Consider the following 22,084-nt stretch of genomic DNA (forward strand, 5'->3'; position numbering starts at 1 on the left):
TTCCTCTCCTCACCTAATCCCTTCGGCTGATTCCTCTTCTCTCTGGCTTCCTGGCTTTTAATCCCCTTTCTCCTGCTCTTCCCGCCTGCTACTTTGGGCATCCCTGAGTTGTCTCTCCTCACCTGTAACCCTGGGGCTGACTGCTCTTCAGTAACTAACAATACAATCAACTTTGTATTGTATTGTAACTAAACAATACAATCAACCAATTTGACCTTTTAGACATCTATAGAGCACTTCACCCAATGGCAGCAAAATATATTCTTGTCAGCACACATGGAATATTCTCCAGGATGGACTATATGTTGGGCCACAAAAAAAGCCACAATAAATTTTAAAACATAAAATACTGCAAAGCATATTCTCCATTTTTCCCAGGTAGGAAAGAGATTTTAGAAGACCAAGTCAAAAAATAAATAAATAACATTAAAAATGATCAAGTCACCTACTGGACTACATACTCCTTTAGGGTAAAACCTAGGTCTAACACATATGTATAGCTCCAGAATCTAGCACCCAGCTAGCTGAATTAATGCTAACCAAAAGGATTAAACTGACCCAACTCACACAGTGAGTATAATCTGTGTGTTTGAAATTAAAATTATTGTTGTTTGTCTTTGAGTCCATTCTAACTCCTAGCAACATTATATGGCACAATAGAACTGCTACATAGGGTTTCCTAAATTGTAATTTTTATGGTAGCAGGTCGCCAGATAAGCAAAGCCATTTAAAGTCAATGCTGTAGAGTCGGATCCAACCTCGTAAAGACTCCTCCTTGGGTTTCCAAGGCAGTATCACTATGGAAGTAGATTGCCCAACCTTCCTTCCGAGGAGTGGCTGATGGGTTTGAATGACCAGCCTTCTGGTTAGCAGTCAAGTGCCTTAGGCATGCCCCAGACCTCCTTGCAGAGCCACTGGTGATTCAAACTGCCAAGGTTTCAGTTAGTAGAGAAGCACTTAACCGTTGTGCCACCAGGGCTCCTTCAGAATTCAAACTAGGCCTTTATATTTTTATTATTCCAATACTTAAAGACATCTAATACTACCTAGAACAAATCCAAATTCCTTACCATGGCCTATAAAGTCCTAGGTGATCTGACATCTGCCTGCCTCTAGAACTTTATTTCACTCCATCATCCCCATTCCTCATTATCCTCCAGCCACACTCATTTTCAGTTCCTCAACCACAGCAGACTCAAAGCCTTTGCATGAACAGCTTCTTCTGCCTATAAATTATTCCCCCATTCTCCTCTCTCATCTTTACATGGTCTATCTTTCTAGTTATTCGTATCTCACCTTAAATGCATGTTCTTAGAATGGACTTCTCTGACTACCCTCTTGTTGTTATGTGCCGTCGAGTCGGCCCTGACTCATAGCGACCCCTTCTTGGGTTTCCGAAACAGTATCACTCTGGAGGTAGATTGCCCAACATTCCTTCCGAGGAGTGGCTAGTGGATTTGAACTGCCAGCCTTCCGGTTAGCAGACAAGTGCCTTAGGCACTATGCTACCAGAGCTCCTACTAACATTAGAAAATTACCCTTTTACTCCCTATCATTTATAGCCGTTTTCATTTTCTTGCACTTGTTACTCTAATATTTTTCTTGTTTATTTACTAGTATATTATATTACTTCTCCTCAACTACAACATAGTCTCTAAGATAGTTAGGCTGTCTTATTCATTAGTATATCTCTGGCATATTTTGGGAATTCAATTGCATGCACTTAACAAATAATGTTCCATTCCATATAGTTTCCCTATGACCATGCTTGTATCTCCATACTGAACAAATTAATTGTGCCATAACCTGGTCCAACTGATTTGTCATCCTAGATTCTTCTGAAATGTTCTAATTCCTTGTATTTGTTGACTCCTTTCATCCATGTGGCACTCTGCCTCCCTAATCTGGCAGCAGCCTTCCAGTAAGTAAAGCAAGTTGTGGAAATTAACAGCTTGCTGTTGATCCTTAGGGCCATGCCAAGGGTATTCCCCAGCAGGTGCCAAATTTAAATACAGGATGAAAGGGAATGCTGTACTGCTGGTGTGAACTGTGATCCTGGACAATTGTGGTACATTGGAACCCACTGAGCCAAATGTCTCTTTAATGACTTCTATGTTTATATCACCAAGGCCTACCCAAAAGGGTTTCCCTTTCTCAGACTATCACTTCTGTTTCTTTTTCACCAGTGGTAGGTAGAGAAATTACTTGACATTCACGTGAATTGTATGGCACTACTCTATTCCTCTGTCCCTTCTGATTTTAGATTGCTCCAACTATTTATTTCAGTCCCAAACCCCCATAACTCAAGCATGTTAACACAAAATATGACACTAGGCCTTTTACTAATTTACTAGTTTTCATTACAGCTCACAAAAAGAAAGTTCTGTCATTTGTTTGCAGTCTCCACAAAGTAGTCCTAGCTTCTCTAGTGGAAGAGTTGCTGACAAAACCATGTGCCCCTTACTTCTTGAAGAAAGTTTTAGGAAATTTAAAGTAAAATTTGAAGATGCTTCTGTTCTCAAATTGTGAGTGCACTTTTGGTAGTCTACCAAATTTGATGGTAATTATTCCCTGCATTTCTCAGTTTGATATTAATTTGAAAATATAGAAAGTCCATCTCAGTTCAACAAATTAGATGGTCAGTTTAGTCAATGAAGAATCACACTGTCCTAAAATTTGACAAGGAAATAGATCCTTCAAATTCCCTTAATAATACCTTATTTCCTCAATCTTAGACATGAAGAGGAAAGAAGAGAATAATTAACAAAATGAGCACCTTCATGTGGTCTTTGGCCTTGGCTCTTTGGAACAGAGATTTATTCCCCTAAGCTTTGAGGAGGAGCTCTGGTAGCATAGTGCCTAAGGTACTGACTGCTAACCAGAAGGCTGGTGGTTTAAACCCACCAGCCACTCCTCAGAAGGAAGATGGAGCAATCTACTTCCATACTAATACTGCCTCTGAAACCCAAAGAGGGGTCACTATGAGTTGGGTCCGACTCGACGGCACATAACAACAACAACAAGCTTTGAGGACTTGTCTTTGCCCTAGTTTCTTACCCGAGAAGGCTTATTGCTTCTGCCTAGATTGATTTGACATTTCCTGGGTAAATTGTAAACAACTTGGTTTGATACTTTTTCTCTGGCCCTGGCCTGCAGCCTGCCCTGTGATTGGTATGTACCTTGCAGGGACTGGTCAATGCACTACACAGATGAAGTAAACATAATAATCATAATAATAAAAAAAAACTTTCTGACTCATAGAGACCCCTCCTTGGGTTTCCAAGGCAGTATTTCTATGGAAGTAGATTACCCAATTTTCCTTCCAAAGAGTGGCTGGTGGGTTTGAACCACCAGCCTTCTGGTTAACAGTCAAGTACCTTAGGCACTACAGCCACCAGAGCTCCCAAAGTAAACATAGAGTATGCAAAATGAGTTACTACTATGCAAATGAATGAAGTAGCAATCAGGACATTAGACTACGTGTAGCACTGGGCAGATCGGCTGCGAAGGAACTCTGTCAAGCGGTGAGGAGCAAGGATGTCTCCTTGAGGACTAAGGTGCACTTGACACCAGCCATGATATTTCCAATCACCTCCTATGCATGTGAGAGCTGGACAATGAATAAGGAAGACCCAAGAAAAGTTGATGCTTTTGAGTTGTGGTGCTGGCGAAGAATACTGAAGGTACCACGGACTGCCAAAAGAACTAACAGATCTGTCCTGGAGGAAGTGCAGCCAAGATGCTCCTTTGAAGCGAGGATGGCCAGACTTCGTCTCACCTACTTTGGTCATGTTGTCAGAAGGGTCTATTCCCTGGAGAAAGATGTCATGCTTGGTGAGGTGGAGGGTCCACAAAGGAGGGGAAGACCTTCAACGAGATGGATTGACACAGTGGCTGGGACAATGGGCTCAAGTATAACAAGGATCGTGGAGCTGGCACGGGATCTGGCGGTGTTTCGTTCTGCTGTGCATGGGGGTCGCTATGAGGTGGAAATGTCTCGACGGTACCTAACAACAACAACATGCAAATGAAAGTGTCTGTGGACTACCAAGAAGGGAAAATGTCAGTTCTTGACTTTGGTGGGAGGGCCATGCCTTGAAATTGATGAGGAGTTTGTATGAAAATGCACCCAGTCCCACAGAGGTTTTCCAGATAGGAAGCAGAACAGGAAAAGGCAAGAGAGAAGAAGCAGAGAGGAAGGAGGCAAGGAATCTCCTTAAAGAGCTACAACATGGGTCAAGGGCTGTAACACTGACAACAGCCATAGGTTCAGAAGGGGCCCAGCAGCAGAGCCTGGTGACAGGTCTGTAAGAAGCCCTGCAGCAGAGGCATGGGTGACAGACCGCAGGTCCAAGAGGAGCCTGTCCACAGGAGCCAAGAGAAGGTCTGCATGCCCCAGAAGAGCTGAGAGAGCTATCCTGTACTAAAGAAGGGATGTTTCCTGATCTTGATCCTGAGTTGAAGCCTGTTGGTCTTAATCCCAAATTGTACCCTGTTGCTTCCTTGCCTTAACAAAATACTTAATTATTAAGTATGGTCTGTGATTTTTATGTGGTCATTTATACAGAACATTGAAACCAGAAAAGAAGTAGAGAACACCATGGGAGGTATGACTGGTGTCAAAATTGGTTAAAAAAAAAAAAAAAATTGGAGAGTAGAAGTATGTCTGATCTTCAACTCATGGGAATCAGCTTTCTGCTGAGGATGATTCTCATTACTCTGGATGAAGTTAGACAGTTTCTGTGCTGCTACTACTACTTGCACTTTACAATAGTTGTGCTGCATGAACTTTGCATTGTGTAGGGTTTTACACTAAAAAAGAACGCTTTCGAAAAAGAAGCTTTTTATTTAGTGACTTAAGGATAAGTGACTGCCTATAAAGTGAAGTGAAAAGTTCAGAACACAAAACTGTATACGCATTTTTGTTAGGAATGAAGGGAAGAAGGGAAAGAGGAAGAGAGAAAGGAATGAAGGAAGCAAAGAATGCTAGTGGTCATCTCTAGGAGGTTGAATATGCATTGTTTTCACTTTACTTTTGTATTTTTTGTGTTTTAAAAATATCCTGCAATGAAGATATACTATCTTACAATTGAGGAACTGTTTTAAGATGCCTTTACATATTTCAGCAAATGCTTACTAAAAATCTACATTAATATCCTCATTGTGAAAATCTGTTCAGAGAGGTAGTGGTTTCCGGTCCCACAAAATTTTAAATACTCTTTATTTGTTACATTTGCCAACTTTTTGATGAATGCTTCCACCAGCCTCACACTAATATGTCTGAAGAAGAAATTAGGGTTATAAACTAGGAGACTGAAGAGGAAAAGTGGGGGAGTATATGATAATATTAATGATTTTGGCAATTTGTATCTGAGTTAGCAATAAGTGCCCTTCAAAGACTCTTAGAAAAGATCAGCTGTGTAAGGCAAAAACTGTACTAGGGATCAGAATGCTCCCAAAAATTTGGTTTGGGTGATAACAATTCCAGCCACTTGCTGTAACATTAAAGGAAAGCAAAAGGAACATACGTCACTGGCTGATAGCTTTACTGACAGCAGCCTACTATGATTCATTATTTTGGCAAACAGATTAGAGATAGGAATGTTTTATTTAGAAGTTTTGTACAGTTTAGCAATATGCAGAGGCTGTGTTTCACAGAACTTTACCAGGGGTACATCACGTAGGTCTTGCAAATGTATCCAAATCAATAATGAATGATTCTCTTAACATAAGCATATCATTAAAAAAAATAACCAACTACTCTAGTTTTTCCATTGTTATTTTAAGTTTAAAAGTTGTAACTGAAAAAAACTGTGAGCTCTAGCATGTTTATTAAACTGATTCATCTATTAATATATCATATTCCACTAACGTTCAGTTGCAAAACATTTCCAAATATAAACGGCAATTCTGAAAGGAAATTATGAAATTCTTTACTACCATACTCCACATGGGTTGGTAAAAAATGTTACAATAGTTGCTGGTTTTGAGGAGAGACAGTCTATTGTTTATTCCCCCATTTTCCCCATCTCTACCTCCTCAGAATGTTACAGCTCTCTAACAACAACATTGAGTACATGATGACTTCAAATCTTTGATCACCATAAACTTTGGTAAGTTCATTTAACCAGTTCTGAATACAATTTCCTGTATCAAATATGTTAAAACTGTGTGCACACATGTATGAGTTCAGGACCTGTTATATTACGTCAGATGTTTTATATGAATTTTTACAGCATTTTTTTTAACATCCCTGACCATAAAGAAAATACTAATAGCAAAAAACCTATCAGCTTTTTAGGTTAAACTGCCAAACATTAGAAATTTTCTGCAGTCAGGAATTATAGTCATGAGTCACTTAACACCTATGCTACATTCTCTGAAATAAGACATTACGTGATTTGGACATTGTGCAAATACTGTATTATATACAGGCAGGCCCTGGATTATGAAGGAGTTCTGTTCCTAAATCTCTCATTAAGCTGAATTGGAACATATAGTTCATATCTAATGTCAGTTAGTCAATTGTTTTCTTAATATGCAGTATATAGTGTACTTTTCTATGCATCAAAAATATTAAAGAAACATTCCATATGCACTCAAACATCCTTAACAATAATACAATAATAATAATGATGATGTTTTAACATGCATCACAAAGTAGCACCATTCATTATTATGAACCATTGTATGTACCTCAAATTTTTAATATAATAGGCTTTACAGGGGTTGGGACCATGAACATATGTATATGCAGGTGAATGTTGCCCAAATGGACATTATGCAGCATATGATCATAGAGCATGAGGATCCACATAAGGTGTTACGATACTAATTCAAGATATTGAATGCTACTTTAAGTAGCCCTGGTGGCACAGCGGTTAAGTGTTTGGCTAGAAACCAAGAGGTCAGCAGTTTCAATCCACCAGCCACTCTGTGGGAGAAAGATGTGGCAGTCTACTCCCATAAAGATTACAGCATTGGCAATCTTATAGGGCAGTTCTACTCTGTCCTATAGGATTGCTATGTGTTGTAATGGACTTGATGGCAGTGGGTTTGGTTTTGGTTTTTAATGCTACTTTGAGACTGTATTTTTTATTATATTATTATTATTTTAAATAATTCTTATTTAAAGAATAAGAATAATAAGAATTCATCTTAGAATTCTTATTTCTAATAATGAAAGCAATCCATGTTTATAAGAAATTTAAATAAGTCAAAACTGAAAGTAGGAATTTAAAGTCTCATTCTGCTCAATTACACTTGTCATGGGCAACCACTGCTGATAGTTTTATGCCCACTTTGTATAGCAAACGTTTCTGAGAACACAGAGACAAATTTTGCTTAAGACTTACATTGTTACTGACTATTTTACTACTGACTCAGCAAATGACCTGGAGCATGCAAAGAACAGGTCATTTGTATGTCAGAGTACACAAGTGATTCATTCATTCATCATTTATTCAGCAAATAAAAACATTGAGGATCCTATTGGGAACATTGTGAATCTCTCCCAAAACTGCCTACTAGTTCTACCTTTTCATCCTTAGAGTTTCATTTGGGAGCATATACGTATATTTTTTTTCTAAAATATAAATAAAACAATTATAACAGCAACAACATTTATTTGGTAATTATTATGTACATAACACTAGGCCAAACACTTTGCACAAGGTGTTTCATTTCATATTCTCATTAACCCCATGGGTTACAGGCTATTATTACAAGGTAAAATAACTTGATTATACAAGGTCACTGAGCTAGTAAATGACGAAACTGCTGCTGTAGAGTCAATTCCAACTTAAGTGTTACAAAGTAGAACTAAGCTCCATAGGGTTTCCTGGCTGTATTTATGGTAGCATATCAGGAGGCCTTTCCTCTATAGCACCACTAGATAGGTTTGAACCATTAAGCTTTTGGTTAGCAGCCAAGTACTTAACAGTGGCACCACACAGAGAAATAGTAAATGATAGATCTAGGATTAAAAGCCCAGATCCACCTGACTTCATATCCTGTCCTCTTAACCATGGTGCTATATTGCCTGCCCTATAATGTAAGCTTTTAGTGGGAGGAGAATGAAACTTTATCAATTATTAACATTTTAATATTATTGAATTGATTAGAGGGGTACATGGTAATGTTGCTCCAAAGGAAGATGGGGAAATCTACTTCCATAGTGATACTGCCTCAGAAACCCAAGGAGGGGCCGCTATGGGTCGGGTCTGACTCGATGGCACATAACAACAACAACAACATGGTAATGTTGTACGGTGGGAGAAGTGGAGGAGTCAGGACAGTGTGGTCACCTGGGAGAACTCTGATGGTAGAAAAAGGAGACTCCAAGAGGAAGGAGGGAAAAGAGTTAAGTGAGAACTCAAAAATATTTCATCTATTTCACAATTTTGCTTAGGGTCAAGTTAAACAAGTCTTTGGTTTTTATGTGAAATTCTCATCTAAAAATCATTCTGTGGATGGCATGATATTTTTCCCAGTAATGAATTGTCAAACCAATTATTACTATTATGTTGTTTTTGTTGTTATGTACCATCAAGTTGGACTCGACTCACAGTGACCCTTCCTTGGGTTTCTAAGGCAGTATCACTATGGAAGTAGATTGCCCCATCTTCCTTCTGAGGAGTGGCTGGTAGGTTTGAACTGCCAGCCTTCTGGTTAGCAGTCAAGTGCCTTAGGGACTATGCTACCAGAGTATTATTATATTAGTCAGGGTAATAGAGACAATTAGATCAGCCATATTTCTTTCCTTGACTTTTCTTTAAGTCTTTTTAGAATACAGTTAATAACCAATAAAGGAGCTCTGGTAGTGCAGTGGTTATGTTCTTGGCTGCTAACCAAAAGATTGATGGTTTGAACCCACAGCCACTCCACAGGAGAAAGATATAGCAGTCTCCTTCCATAAAGATTATAGTCTTGGAATCCCTATGGGGAAGTTCTACTCTGTCCTATAGGGTCACTGTGAGTTGAAAATTGACATGAGGACAATGGATTTGGTTTTAATAATCAATAATTCTGCATTTTTTTGGTAAATACAAAACAATTATATCTTGTAAATCATTTAGTCTATTTATCTGAAGAAAAAATAAAATATACGGACAATATTTTGTTATATAAACTAGGTCTATGGTGCCTAACAAAATTAACACTAGCCACATGTGACTATTCAAGTCTAAATTTAAATTAATTAAAAATTAAATTAAATTAAAAATGTAGTTTCTAAGTCACAATAGCCACATTTCAAGTGCTCAATAGCCATGTGTGACTAGTGGCTTGTTTACTGGGCAGCCCAGATATAGAACATTACCATCAGTGTAGAAATTTCTGTTAGGTATCATTGGAATAATTGTTAACCCACAGAGTCAGAGACCATGGTGTTTCTTCAATTAATTAATGTGATGAAATGAGAGAAATAATAAGAGGAGATAGTTTAAGAATAAGAAGAGTCTATGTTTGCCAGGGAAGAAGAGTTCAACAAATGTTAAATAGATGAGAGAGAGCTAAGAACTAATATTATTAAGTGTTTTGCTTTTTGTTTTAAATTAAATGTTACTAACAGAAAACAAACTGTGCTGGTCATTATATATGTTATACCTACTGGACTTGAAAACTAGATTAAACCAGTAATATAAGCAGTTAAAATAAAAATTCAAATTCCAGAAATCATCTCATTGGGTTAAGGACATTAAGAAGACCAAGTTTATAGTTAAAAGAAGAGATCCAAAGAACTAGCTGAATTAAAACAACATCAATAATATGATAATGGGACGAAAAAATGAAAGAAAAAAAACTTTCTATAAGGAAGTTGTGAAAATAAATGAGATTACACCTGATAGTGGAGTTTCATTACAATGCACTGCTCATTATTAGGTTTATGTGATAAACTGTGATTCCAGTGAATACATTCTGAAGAGAAAACAGTGCACTATAAAATTTGTCTTATTCATTTTTAACAATTACTGTTAGGAAATACCTGAAATGGATACACTGCTGCTTTTGCACTCTAGTAACTTAAAATATAGAAAGAGTCATGTAAACACAAATTTGTATTAACTAGACATCTCTTTGTGTCAGGCATGGGTTGGATTGCACACATCAGCATGTGTCATCTTTGCTTCATCTCTGTCTGACAGGCACAAAAATTCTTCTACTCACCAGCATGGCATACTCCCAGAGGCTGTTCTCAGTCCATTTACGCAAAAGTTCAAAATGACTTTATTCAAGCCATCACTACCGTGTTGTAGTGAGTCACTTCTCTATTACTACCTATTTTTATGAACCTTCATAGGAACTCACAAACACAGTGTCAGCACCAAGGGAAATAAGACTTGCTGTGCCTATGAAAGTTCATAATTCATTACTGGGAAAAATATCATGCCACCCACAGAATGATTTTTAGATGTGAATTTCACATAAAAACCAAAGACTTGTTTAACTTGACCCTAAGCAAAATTGTGAAATAGATTAAATATTTTTGACAAAAACTATCATATTATCCTACCACTCACCTAGCAGTTCGTCATACGGTGGTAGCTTATATGTTGCTCGAAGCTATGCTACTAGTATTTCAGATACCAGCAGAGTCACCCATGGTGGACAAGTTTCAGCAGAGCTTCCAGACTAAGACAGCCTGGGACAAAAGGCCTGGTAGTCTACTTCTGAAAAAACTGGCCAGTGAAAACCTTAGCTGCATGACATTGTCTAATACAGTGCTGCAAGATGAACCCCTTCCAGGTTGGAAGGTTTTCAAAACATAATTGGGAAAAGCTGCCTCCTCAAAGTACCAAACCAAAAAACAAACTCACTGCCGTCAAGTCAGTTCCAACTCATAACAACCTATCCTTGGGTTTCTGGGGTGGTATCTCTACAGAAGTAGGTTGCTCAGTCCTCAAAGTACAGTCAACCCAAATGACAAGGATGGAGTAGCTTATGGGACCTACATTTGCTGATGTGGCATGACTCAAAATGAGAAGAAACAGTTGAAAACATCTATTAGTAATTGGAACATGGAATGTACAAAGTATGAATGTAGGAAATTAGAAAGTTGTCAAAAATGAAACAGAATCCTTAACGATCAACGTCCTAGGCATTAGTGAGCTGAAATGGAATGGTATTGGCCATTTTGAATCAGACAATCATATGGTCTATGATGGCAAGAATGACAAATTGAAGAACAGAGTTGCACTCATGGTTAAAAAGAACATTTCAAAATCTTTTCTTAAGTATGATGCTGTCGGTGATAGGAAAATGTCCATACGCCTACAAGGAAGAGCAGTTAACACAACTATTATTCAAATTTACACTATAACAACTAATGCCAAAGATGAATAATTGAAGATTTTTACCCACTTCTGTAGTCTGAAATTGATCAAACATGTTACTAAGATGCATTGAAAATTACTGGTGACTAGAATGCAAAATTTAGAAAAAAAAAGAAGGAGAATAATATGACCTTGGTGATAGAAACACACTGTAGATCACATGATAGAATTTTACAATTTACTCATTGGAAATATCTCATTTCAACAACATAAATAGTTGACTACACCCATGGACATCACCAGATGGAACACAAAGGAATCAAATTGACTACATCTGTGGAAAGAGATGATGGAGAAGCTCAATATCATCAGTCAGAGTAAGGTGAGGGGACAGCTGCAGAACAGATCATTGATAGCTCATATGTAAGTTCAAGATGAGACTGAAAAGAATTAAAACAAGTCCATAAGAGCTAAAGTATGACCTTGAGTATATCCCACTTGAATTTAGAGATCATCTCAAGAATAAATTTGACACAATGAACACTAATGACCAAAGACTAAACAAAATGTGGGATGACATCAACAACATCATCCATGAAGAAAGCAAGACAGAAAAAATAAATAAACTGAAATGAAGGTCAGAAAGACTCTGAAACTTGCTGTTGAATGCACAGAAGTTAAAGTGAACAAAAGAAATGATGAAGTAAAATAGCTGAACAGACGACTTTGAAGAGCAGATGAAAAAGACAAATATAACTATTAGAATTAAATGTGCAAATATTTGGAATTAGAAAACTAAAAGGGAAGAACACACTCAGCATTTCTGAAGCTGAAAGAACTGAAGGAAAAATTCAGGCCTCAGAATTGCAATATTGGAGGTTCTATGGGTAAAATACTGAATGATGCAAGAAACATCAAGGGAAGATAGAAAAATTACAAGAGTAACTATACCAAAAAGAATTGATTGATGTTCAACCATTACAGGAGGTAACCAACTGTATTGAAGGAAAAAGTCCAAGTACACTGGAGGCATTGGAGAAAAGCAAGGTTCCACTTGAGATGTTTCAGCAAACAGATGTAACACTGGAAGTCAATGCCAAGAAATTACAAAGACAACTACCTGACCAATCGACTGGAAAAGATGAATGTTGGTATCCATTCTTAAGAAAGGTGATCCAACAGAGGGCAGAAATTATTGAACAATATTTTAAATATCATACACAAGTAAACTTCTACTGAAGATAATTCAAGAGCCATTGCATCAGTACATCGACAGGGAATTCAAGCCAGATTCACAAATTCAAGCCAGATTCAGAAGAAGATGTGAAATGAGAAACATCAGTGTTGATATCAAATGGATCTTGGCTGAAAGAAGAGAATGCCAGAAAGATGTTTGTCTGTGCTTTATTGACTGTGCAAAGACCTACAACTGTGTGGATCATAATGGATTGTGGATAACACTGTGAAGAATGAGAATTCCAGAACACTTCATTGTATTCATGCAGAATCTGACCAAGAGGTAATGTTTGAACAAAACAAGGGGATACTGCCTATTTTAAAATCAGGAAAGTTATATATCAGGGTTGTATCCTTTCATATATTTATTCAATATTTATGCTGAGAAAATAATTCTAAAACCTACATTACATGAAGAAGAATGTTGCATCAGGATTGGAGGAAGATTCATTAGCAGTCTGCAATATGCAGATGACACACCTTGCTTGCTGAAAGTGAAGAGGACTTGAAGCACTTACCGATAAACATCAGACTACAGTCTTCAATATGGATTACACCCAACATAAAGAAAACAAAAATCCTCACAACTGAACCAATAAACAACATAATGATAAATGGAGAAAGGATTAAAGTTGTCAAGGATTTCATTTTACTCAGATTCACAATTAACGTCCACGGAGCAGCAGTCAAGAAATCAAACAGTGAACTGCACTGGGCAAATCTGCTGCAGAAATCTCTTTAAAGTGTTAAAAAGCAAAGATGTCACTTTGAGAATTAAGGAGTGCCTGACCCAAGTCTTGGTATTTTCAATAGCCTCATACGCATGTGAAAGGTGCACAATGAGTAAGGAAGACCAAAGAAGAACTGAGGCCTTTGAATTATGGGGTTGGTGAAGAAAATTGAATGTACAGTGGAATGCCAGGAAAATGAACATACATGTCTTTGAAGAAATATAGCTGGAATGCTCCTTAGAAGGGAAGATGGCGAGACTTTATCTTCCGCACTTTGGAAGTGTTATCAGGGTCAGTGAAAAAGAAGACCCTCGAGGATGTTGATTGACACAGTGGCTGCAACAACAGGCTCAAAGACAACAATCGTAAGGAACGAACAATGTTTTGTTCTGTTTTACATAGAGTCACTCTGAGTCAGAACTGATTCTACAGCAGCCAACACCACCACCACCATATTGTCAACCAATTTCACCAATGAGAACACTGAGATTCAGAACTTCATCACCTAACGTCAGGCAATGAGTAAGTGGCCAGGCTAGGTTGAAACCCTGGGGTTTGTGTGACTGCAAAGCCCAGTCCCTTTCTATGAACCATGCTATGCACCCTCTTACCAACAGTATCACAAGAAAGAATGTATGAAGAAGGCAGTATTACCTTGTAGAAATAGCAATAGCTGTTTGCTTGCTTATTTGTTTTTCTTTAAGTTTTATTCATTTTGTTGCTTATTGAGAATAAAAATAAACCTCAAAACACACTGTAGTCGAGTTGGATCCGACTCATAGCAACCCCTCCTTGGGTTTCCGAGGCAGTATCTTTACAGAAGTAGATTGCCCTTCCAAAGAGTGGCTGGTGTGTTTAAACTCCCAGCCGCTGGTTAGCAGTCAAATGCTTTAGGCACTACGCCACCAGAGCTCCCGTTTACACAGCAAAATATACACTGACTAAGCAGTTTCTACATGTACAACTCAGTGACACTGATTGCATTTTGAGTTGTGCAAACATTCTCACCCTTCTTTCTCAGTTGTTCCTCCCTCAGTAATGTAAACTCAATGCCCCCTAAAGGACCTATCTAATCTTTCAACTTGCTGTTATCATTTTGAGCCCATATACGATGTTTTAAAAGAGCATAATGCTCAATCAAGGTAGACCTTCTTATTAAAGCTAAACTATTGTTTGGTCTTAAGAAGACTCCAGGGGATATTTTTAGTTTAAAGTTTAAAGATTCTCTCTGGGCAAAATTTTCAGGAGTTTTCCCACATTCCATGCCCCAGGAAGTCTAGGGCCCATGAAAATTAGAAATTCTGTTCTTTGATTCCCCCTTTTGATCAGGATTCTTGTACGGAATCTTTGATGAAAACGTTCAGTAATGGTAGACGGAACACCATCCAATGTTTCTGGTCTTGTGGCAAAGGAGGCAGTTATTCATGAAGACAATTAGCCACATATTCCATACCTTCCTCCTATTTCTGAGTCTCCTTCCTCTGTTGTTCTGGGTGAATAGACAATTGTTGTGACTTGGATGGTTGCTTGTAAGCTTCTAAGCCTCTGGGTACTATGCAACAAATGAGGAGATAGAACAGAAGCACTAAACACATTATTAGGACAATTTACTAGGATGTCCCATGAAACCATGACCCTAAACTTCCAAACACAGACACTAAATCCCATGAAGTCCTTGGTGGTACATAAGCAACCTCAGCAGCTCTTCTTTTGTTTTGTTTTGTTTTTTTTTTTTGTCATTGTTGTAAATATACCTATCACAGAACTTTGGTGAACTCAGCTTTTTCAGTGAACAACATATTGATAGCAATTGCAATAATCAGCTGTGCAACCCTTTCCTTAATCAATGTGATTTTCTCATCACTGTAAACCCCCCATTTCCTGCTCCTTCCTATTCCTGGTAACCACTAATAAACTTTGGCCTCTATCCATTTGCCTTTTCTTGTCTCTTTATATAAGTGAATTCATACAATATTTGTCTTTTGTGATTGATTTATTTCATTCCTCATAATGTCTTCAAGCTCCATCTATACTCTAGCATGTATCAAGACTTCATTTCTCGCACTAGCTGAGCAGTAGTACACACATACATTGTATGTATGTACCACATTTTGTTTATCCATTCATCCATTGATGGGTATTTAGGTTGTTTCTCCACATTTTGACTAATGTGATTAGTGCCAAAATGAACATTGGTGTACAAATCTCTTTTTGAGTCTCTGCCTTCAAATCTTTTGGGTATATACCTCCAAGGGAACTGCTGGGTCAAATGGTAGTTCTATTTTTAGTTTTTTTCAGGAACCGCCACTGTTTTCCACAATGGCTGTACCATTTTGCATTCCTACAAACAATGGATAAGGGTTAATTACCCCACATCCTTGCCAATATTCATTATTTTCTGGATTTTTATTTTTTTATTTTTTTTACCTTAGCCATCCTAATGAGAGTGTAAATGTACGTCATTGTGGTTTTGATTTGCATCTCTCTGATGAGTTTGTTTGTTCTCTAGGATGTTCTAGGATGATCTAGGATGTGTGTGGTAAAAATATATATAAACCACATTTGCCAAATTGTCATATTTCACATATACAATTCAGTAACATTAATAACATTCATCATGTTGTAGGAGCAGTAGTAGTTTTAACACCTGTTTTAAGCTGAGTTCTCTCAAAAGCAGACCCTAAGGAAAGGATGTGAGTGTGAGTGGTTTATTTGGAAGGTGATCCCAGGAAACAACAGCAGAAGAGTGGGGAAATGAGGCAGGGAGGGAAGGAAACTTGAACAGGGTGTGTCAATGAAAAGGTAAATTCTATGAATAACTAAGAATAAATCCCACTGAAGACCTGTCAGAAATGGTGGGCACAACTCAGAGATGTTCAATGAAAGAAGGAAGCTGGAATAGTTAATGTTTCAGCTCCCTCCTTTATTGGCTGAAGGCTGCTCCCAGGGGCATTAAATTTACAACCCCTTCTGGAATGCCCCAGGCATAGGCCAAAGAAAAGCCCCAAAAAGAGAGTCTTAGGTGCTTGAGTCAGATACTTTGGCACAGAAGGCCTCGTATGGGAACACTGAGTACCAAGAGGATAAAAGCAAGGCACAGACAGCACTTCTGCAGCTTCTGACAGAAAAAGATAAACTCAAATTATGACTATATTGCTACATGCTTTATGACTCCGGCAGAAAAGAATCTCATCAAAGACTACACATTGTATTTTTGTTGTTATGTCTACTACGTTTTGAGAATGGTTCTTCAACTTCTGCTTTTCCATAAAAGTAACTTTTGTCAGAAATCTGACCATTTGTCTCATAGAAAGTTCTGTATTGTACATTTTAACATGTTCCTTTCTTTTCCATATCCCCTGCAAACTGAATGTTAGATCTGAAGACTTCATTAGGTTCAGGCTAAATATTTTGGCAAGAATCCTTCATAGGAGGTGCTGTGTACCTCACCTTGTGTCACATCTGGAGGTTCACCATGTTTGGTTGTTCCATCATTAGTTATGCAAAGATTCATCAGTGTGCCGAGGTGGTGACGGCCAGAGCTCTCTGAGGCTCAGTTTCTTTAGCTATAATAAGGATAAAAACACCCACATTGCTAGATTCTTTAGAATGAGAGATGGTTAGCAGTCCCACTATCTTGTTTTGTTTCCCTCACTAGCACATACCTTTATAAATAACTCCTTTATTAAATCCTTAATTTATGCTACTTTTGTGTGTGTGTTTTTCTTTAAGTTTCTTTTATTTTGTTGTTGAGAATAAAAAAACTCAAAATTCACTGCCATCAGTCAGATCTGACGCATAGTGACCCCTCCTTGGGTTTCCAAGGCAGTATCTCCACAGAAGTAGATTGCCCAACCTTCCTTCCAAGGAGTGGCTGGTGGCTTTGAACCACTAGCCTTCTGGTTAGCAATCAAATGCCTTAAGCACTATGCCACCAGAGCTCCTGTATACATAGTAAAATATACACTGATTTAGCAGTCCTGTTGGACCTTGACTAAGTTAATAACTCTGGAATTCATATGAAGGATTTGTTGAAGAATATGGGAAATTAGAAGCAGGGGACCTGACTTAGGGTCCTTTCTTTTTCAGCAAGTATTCACTGAGCACATGCCGTGGGCCAGGCACCATTCTTTCACAGTAAAGCAAAGAGGCAAAGTCTCTGTCTTCATGGAACTTATTTCCAGAAGGAGAACAAATAGTAAATAAATAAATGAGATATTGCAGACTGTGACCTGAGGTATTAAGGAAATACACAGCTCAATGAGAAAATGGGTTGAATCTGCTTTACATGGGTTGGTCAAAAGACGCCTTACAGAGGAAATTACAGAAAATACACCAAGAAACTAGAATTCATGATACTTATTTTCTGGTTGTTGTTGTGTGCCATCGAGTTGATTCCAAGTCATAGTGACCCATGCAACAGAGTAGACCTGCCCTATCGAGTTTCCTAAGCTATAATCTTTACAGGAGCAGATCACCAAGTCTGTTCTCCTGCAGAGCAACTGCAGTTTGAATTGCTGCCCCTTTGGTCAGCAGCAGGTACTTAACCATTGCACTACTCATGCTCCTTGATGACTGATTAGATGTGGCAAATAAAGGAGAAGAAGGGCATCAAACATATTCCCAAGATTTCTATCTACCAAACTGCAAGAAAATAGTACAACCTATTTTGTTGTTGTTGTTATGTGCCTTCGAGTTGGACTCGACTCATAGCAACCCCTCCGTTGGGTTTCTGAGGTGGTATCACTGTGGAAGCAGATTGCCCAACCTTCCTTCCGAGGAGTGGCTGGTGGGTTTGAACCTCCAGCCTTCTGGTTAGCAGTCAAGTGCCTTAGGCACTATGCTACCAAAGCTATGGCTAATGTGAAATAGATCTATGCTCTCCAGCATGTGTTGACAAACTACAAATTTATCCTCTTTGTGTAAATAAATGTTGTTGGAACATTGTTGTTGTTGTTGTTGTTTTGCCGTCGAGTCAGCCCCGACTCATAGCGACCCCTCCTTGGGTTTCCGAGGCAGTATCACTACGGAAGTAGATTGCCCTATCTTCCTTCCGAGGAGTGGCTGGTGGATTTGAACCGCCAGCCTTCTGGTTAGCAGTCAAGTGCCGTAGCCACTATGCTACATAGCGATGCTCATTTTTCTACTTATTGTCTGATTGCTTTCCCCCTAGAATGACAGAGTTAAGAGGTTTCAGCTCTCAACTATATGGCCTGCAGATCTGAAAATATTTACTAGATGACTATTTACAAACAGTTTGCTATAGAATGTTGCTGTAGGATCATGATCTATAGTGACCCAAGGGACGGTCCATTTCCTCCAGGAATTTTCTGATAGCTAGAGCAATCAATAAGGAGCCTTGGTAGCACAACGGTTATACGTTTATCTGCTGACCAAAATGTTGGCATTTCAAACCCATCCAGCAATTCTACAGGAGAAAAGACTTGGTGATCTGCTCCTGCAAAAACTTCAGCCTGGAAAACCCTATGGGGCAGTTCTACTCTGTTACATGGGGTTGCCATGAGTTGAAATCCACTCAACAGGCCCTCAGCAGCAACAGAGCAATCCATAGTCTGCTTAACCACCCTTCACGCCTTTGAGTGGTTTGAAGATAAAATTTACAGTACACCTTAATCAGTAAATGGGAGGTGGAATAATAACACTTCCTCACCCCTTGAATAAACTTGCCCAAGTACTTTGTTAGAAATGCCTGTGTTGATCAGAAAGAAACAAGCAGGAAAGAGAGTTCTACTCCCTGGCTTGGGCGTATTTCCCTGTGAATTTTTACATGACCCAGCAACTTCTAGTTCTTAGTGTGCTGCATGTTTCTCATGTCCCCACTCTTACTTTCAATGTTGTATTGTTGATTCTAGCTACTAATAATACCTAATTCACACAACAGCATCTACATCAGAGGAAATGCCTGGGGTCAGTCTCTAAAGAAGGCTGAATCACTGTGGCCAAGCTAGGATTTGCTGGAAACTTCTGGCTTCCAGAAAAGGGAACAAAATTATACTAACATGGATCACAGTTGTAGACAAATCCATCGATATGGCTATTTCAGCTACAAAGTAACTTGTTTCAAAGCCGAATTAACATTAGTCCCAAGGCCAGTTCATGTTTGAAATAATAATTCTATTTCAACATAAGTCTATCTACAAGATTATCCCTGCTTCTATTTTAAGATACAAATCTAATAAACAGCACAGGCTGCTCCATCATTATTTGCTTACCCCCTTGTTCCTACTTGTTTGTGTCTAATTTTCTGTGTTACTATTTTTGGCCATGCTTTTAGCCACAGGATTGAGTCTGAGAGCAGGCAGATACAGATTCAAGAAAGATAGATGTGGTTTAAGTTTATTCTCACAGGATGAACAAAACAACTTTAAGAGCACTCAAAACTGGTTAGGTAATTGTCAATTTTTAGCACCTTAAAAAAAACACAGCTACTTTGTAGGAGTCTACTCATAATGTTCATAGTTAGTGTAAACCCTCATTTAGATGGCTATAAATTCATAAATTTCAGAGCAAAGAACTGTCAAGATTATTAGTCCAATGAATTTTGGTTATTTAACGATCTGGGCATGACTCTGAGCACTGCCCCTTACTCACTGCTCCCTTCCTGGGCAAGTCACTTAATTTGAAAAAAGAAAGGAATGGATTGATCCCAGAAAGCACTTAACAGTACAAAAAGGCAGAGACTTTACATCTGTTCTAATTTAATTCTTTGCATCACAGATGCAGAAACCGACACATACAGAAGTGCAATTTAAGACACCTGGTTAGTGGTATAGCTGAGTTTGGAATCAGTCTTTTGATACTTTATTTTAAATTAAGCTTGTTTTAGTTATCTATCTAGTGCTGCTATAACAGAAATATCACAAGTAGATGGCTTTACCACAGAGAAATTTATTTTCTCCTAGTTCAAACTCAAACTCACTGCTGTCGAGTTGATTTGACTTGTAGCAACCCCCCCCCCTTGGGTTTCAGAGGCAGTATCTCTACAGAAGTAGATTGCCCCATCTTCCTTCCAAAGAGTGGCTGGTGGGTTTGAACCGTGAGCCTTCTCATTAGCAGTCACGTGCCTTAGGCACCACACCATCAGAGCTCCTAGTTTAGGAGGCTATAAATCTGAATACAGGGCTATGGCTCTAGGGGAAGGCTTTCTCGCTTTGTTGGCTCTGAGAAAGGTCCTTTTCACTTCAGCTTGTTTCCTGGTTCCATGGAGATATCCATGTGTCTTGGTATTAATCTTCTGTATCTCACTTGCCTATTTAATCTCTTTTATATCTCAAAAGAGATTGATTTAAGACACTCTTAATAAATCTTGTCTTTTTAACATAACAAAGAAACACCGTTCCCAAATGGAATTATAGCCACAGATACATTGTTAGGTGCCATCAAGGGAGCTTCTTTGTACAACTGAATGAAATACTTCCAGATCTGTGCCATCCTCACAATTGTGTTAAGCATATTTTTGCAACCCCTATGCCAAAGGGGCAAGGAGGTCACATCTCCTGACCTCCTCTAACCCCACAAGAGGAAGACAGAATCACCGTCAACAGCCCAAGGCCTATTCCTGCAAGGCCAGACATGCTGCCTCCCTCCAGCCCTTTCATCAACCCTGACACCAACCATTCCTCCCGCAGTACCCACCACCTTTTTGCTGGGTTTGATAATTCACTGCAGTGGCCACACAGAACTCGCAGATTATGAGGTTTAATAGGGAAGCACCAGGCTACAATTCAAGTTCAGGAATAATACTCAGTCTCAGTCCGCCGTCTCTCAGCCAACAGTCTTTCACAGTCTCTCTCCAAACAGTGCATGCCTCTTGGTGTCTCTCTCACCAATGCATGTCTCTTGCATCTCTTTTGCAGCAGCACATGTCTCTCAGGAGCGCATATCTCTCAGGAGCGTGTTTCTCCCAGCAGCATGTCCTTCTCAGCCAGCAGTCAGAGAGACTTCTACCTCTAGGAGGCCTCCTTTTGAGCCTGGCAGAGTGGCCAAACTAGCCAATCATAACATCAGAATTCTAAGTACCTGAGAGACCGCGAACTTCCCAGAACATTGCTTTGCACCGCTCTCAACTGAAATACCCTAGATGGATAACTTTAATAATCAGGAGCTCCTCAGTTGCTCACAGCAAATTCCACCACAGAGTTTACAAAGACTTATGGCTAGAAAAGCCTTACCAGGTAATTTACTACACCACACCCTACTTCAATACATCTCATTGAGGATCTTTCTCTTTTTTGCTGACTCTCTACTTTACAAAGTATGATATCCTTCTTCAGGGACTAAAAAAAAAACCCAAACTCACTGCTGTGGAGTTGGATCCAACTCATAACGACCCCTCCCTTGGGTTTCTCAGGTGGTATCACTACGGAAGTAGATTGCCCTACCTTCCTTCCAAAGAGTAACTGGTGGGTTTGAACCACCAGCCTTATGGTTAGCAGTCAAATGTTTTAGGCACTACACTACCAGAGCTCCTCATCAGAGACTGGTCGCTCCTAACAACACGTCCAAAGTATGTAAAATGAAATCTCGCCATACTTGCTTCCAAAAATCATACTGGCTATACTTCTTCCAAGACAGATTTGTTTATTCTTCTGGCAGTCTACTGTATATTCAATATTCTTCACCAACACCATAATTCAAATGGACCAATTCTTCTTTGTTGTTGTTGTTGTTAAGTGCCATCGAGTCGTTTCCGACTCATAGTTACCCCATGCACAGCAGAACAAAACTGCCTGATTCTGCGCCAGCCCCACAATCCCTGCTATACTTGAGCCCATCATCGCAGCCACCGTGTCAATCCATCTCATTGAAGGCCTCCCCCTCTTT

The sequence above is a fragment of the Orycteropus afer genome, unplaced genomic scaffold (genome assembly GCF_000298275.1).
Source record: "Orycteropus afer afer isolate SDZICR_OR568_19922 unplaced genomic scaffold, OryAfe1.0 scaffold00326, whole genome shotgun sequence".
In the NCBI taxonomy this organism is placed as follows: domain Eukaryota; kingdom Metazoa; phylum Chordata; class Mammalia; order Tubulidentata; family Orycteropodidae; genus Orycteropus; species Orycteropus afer.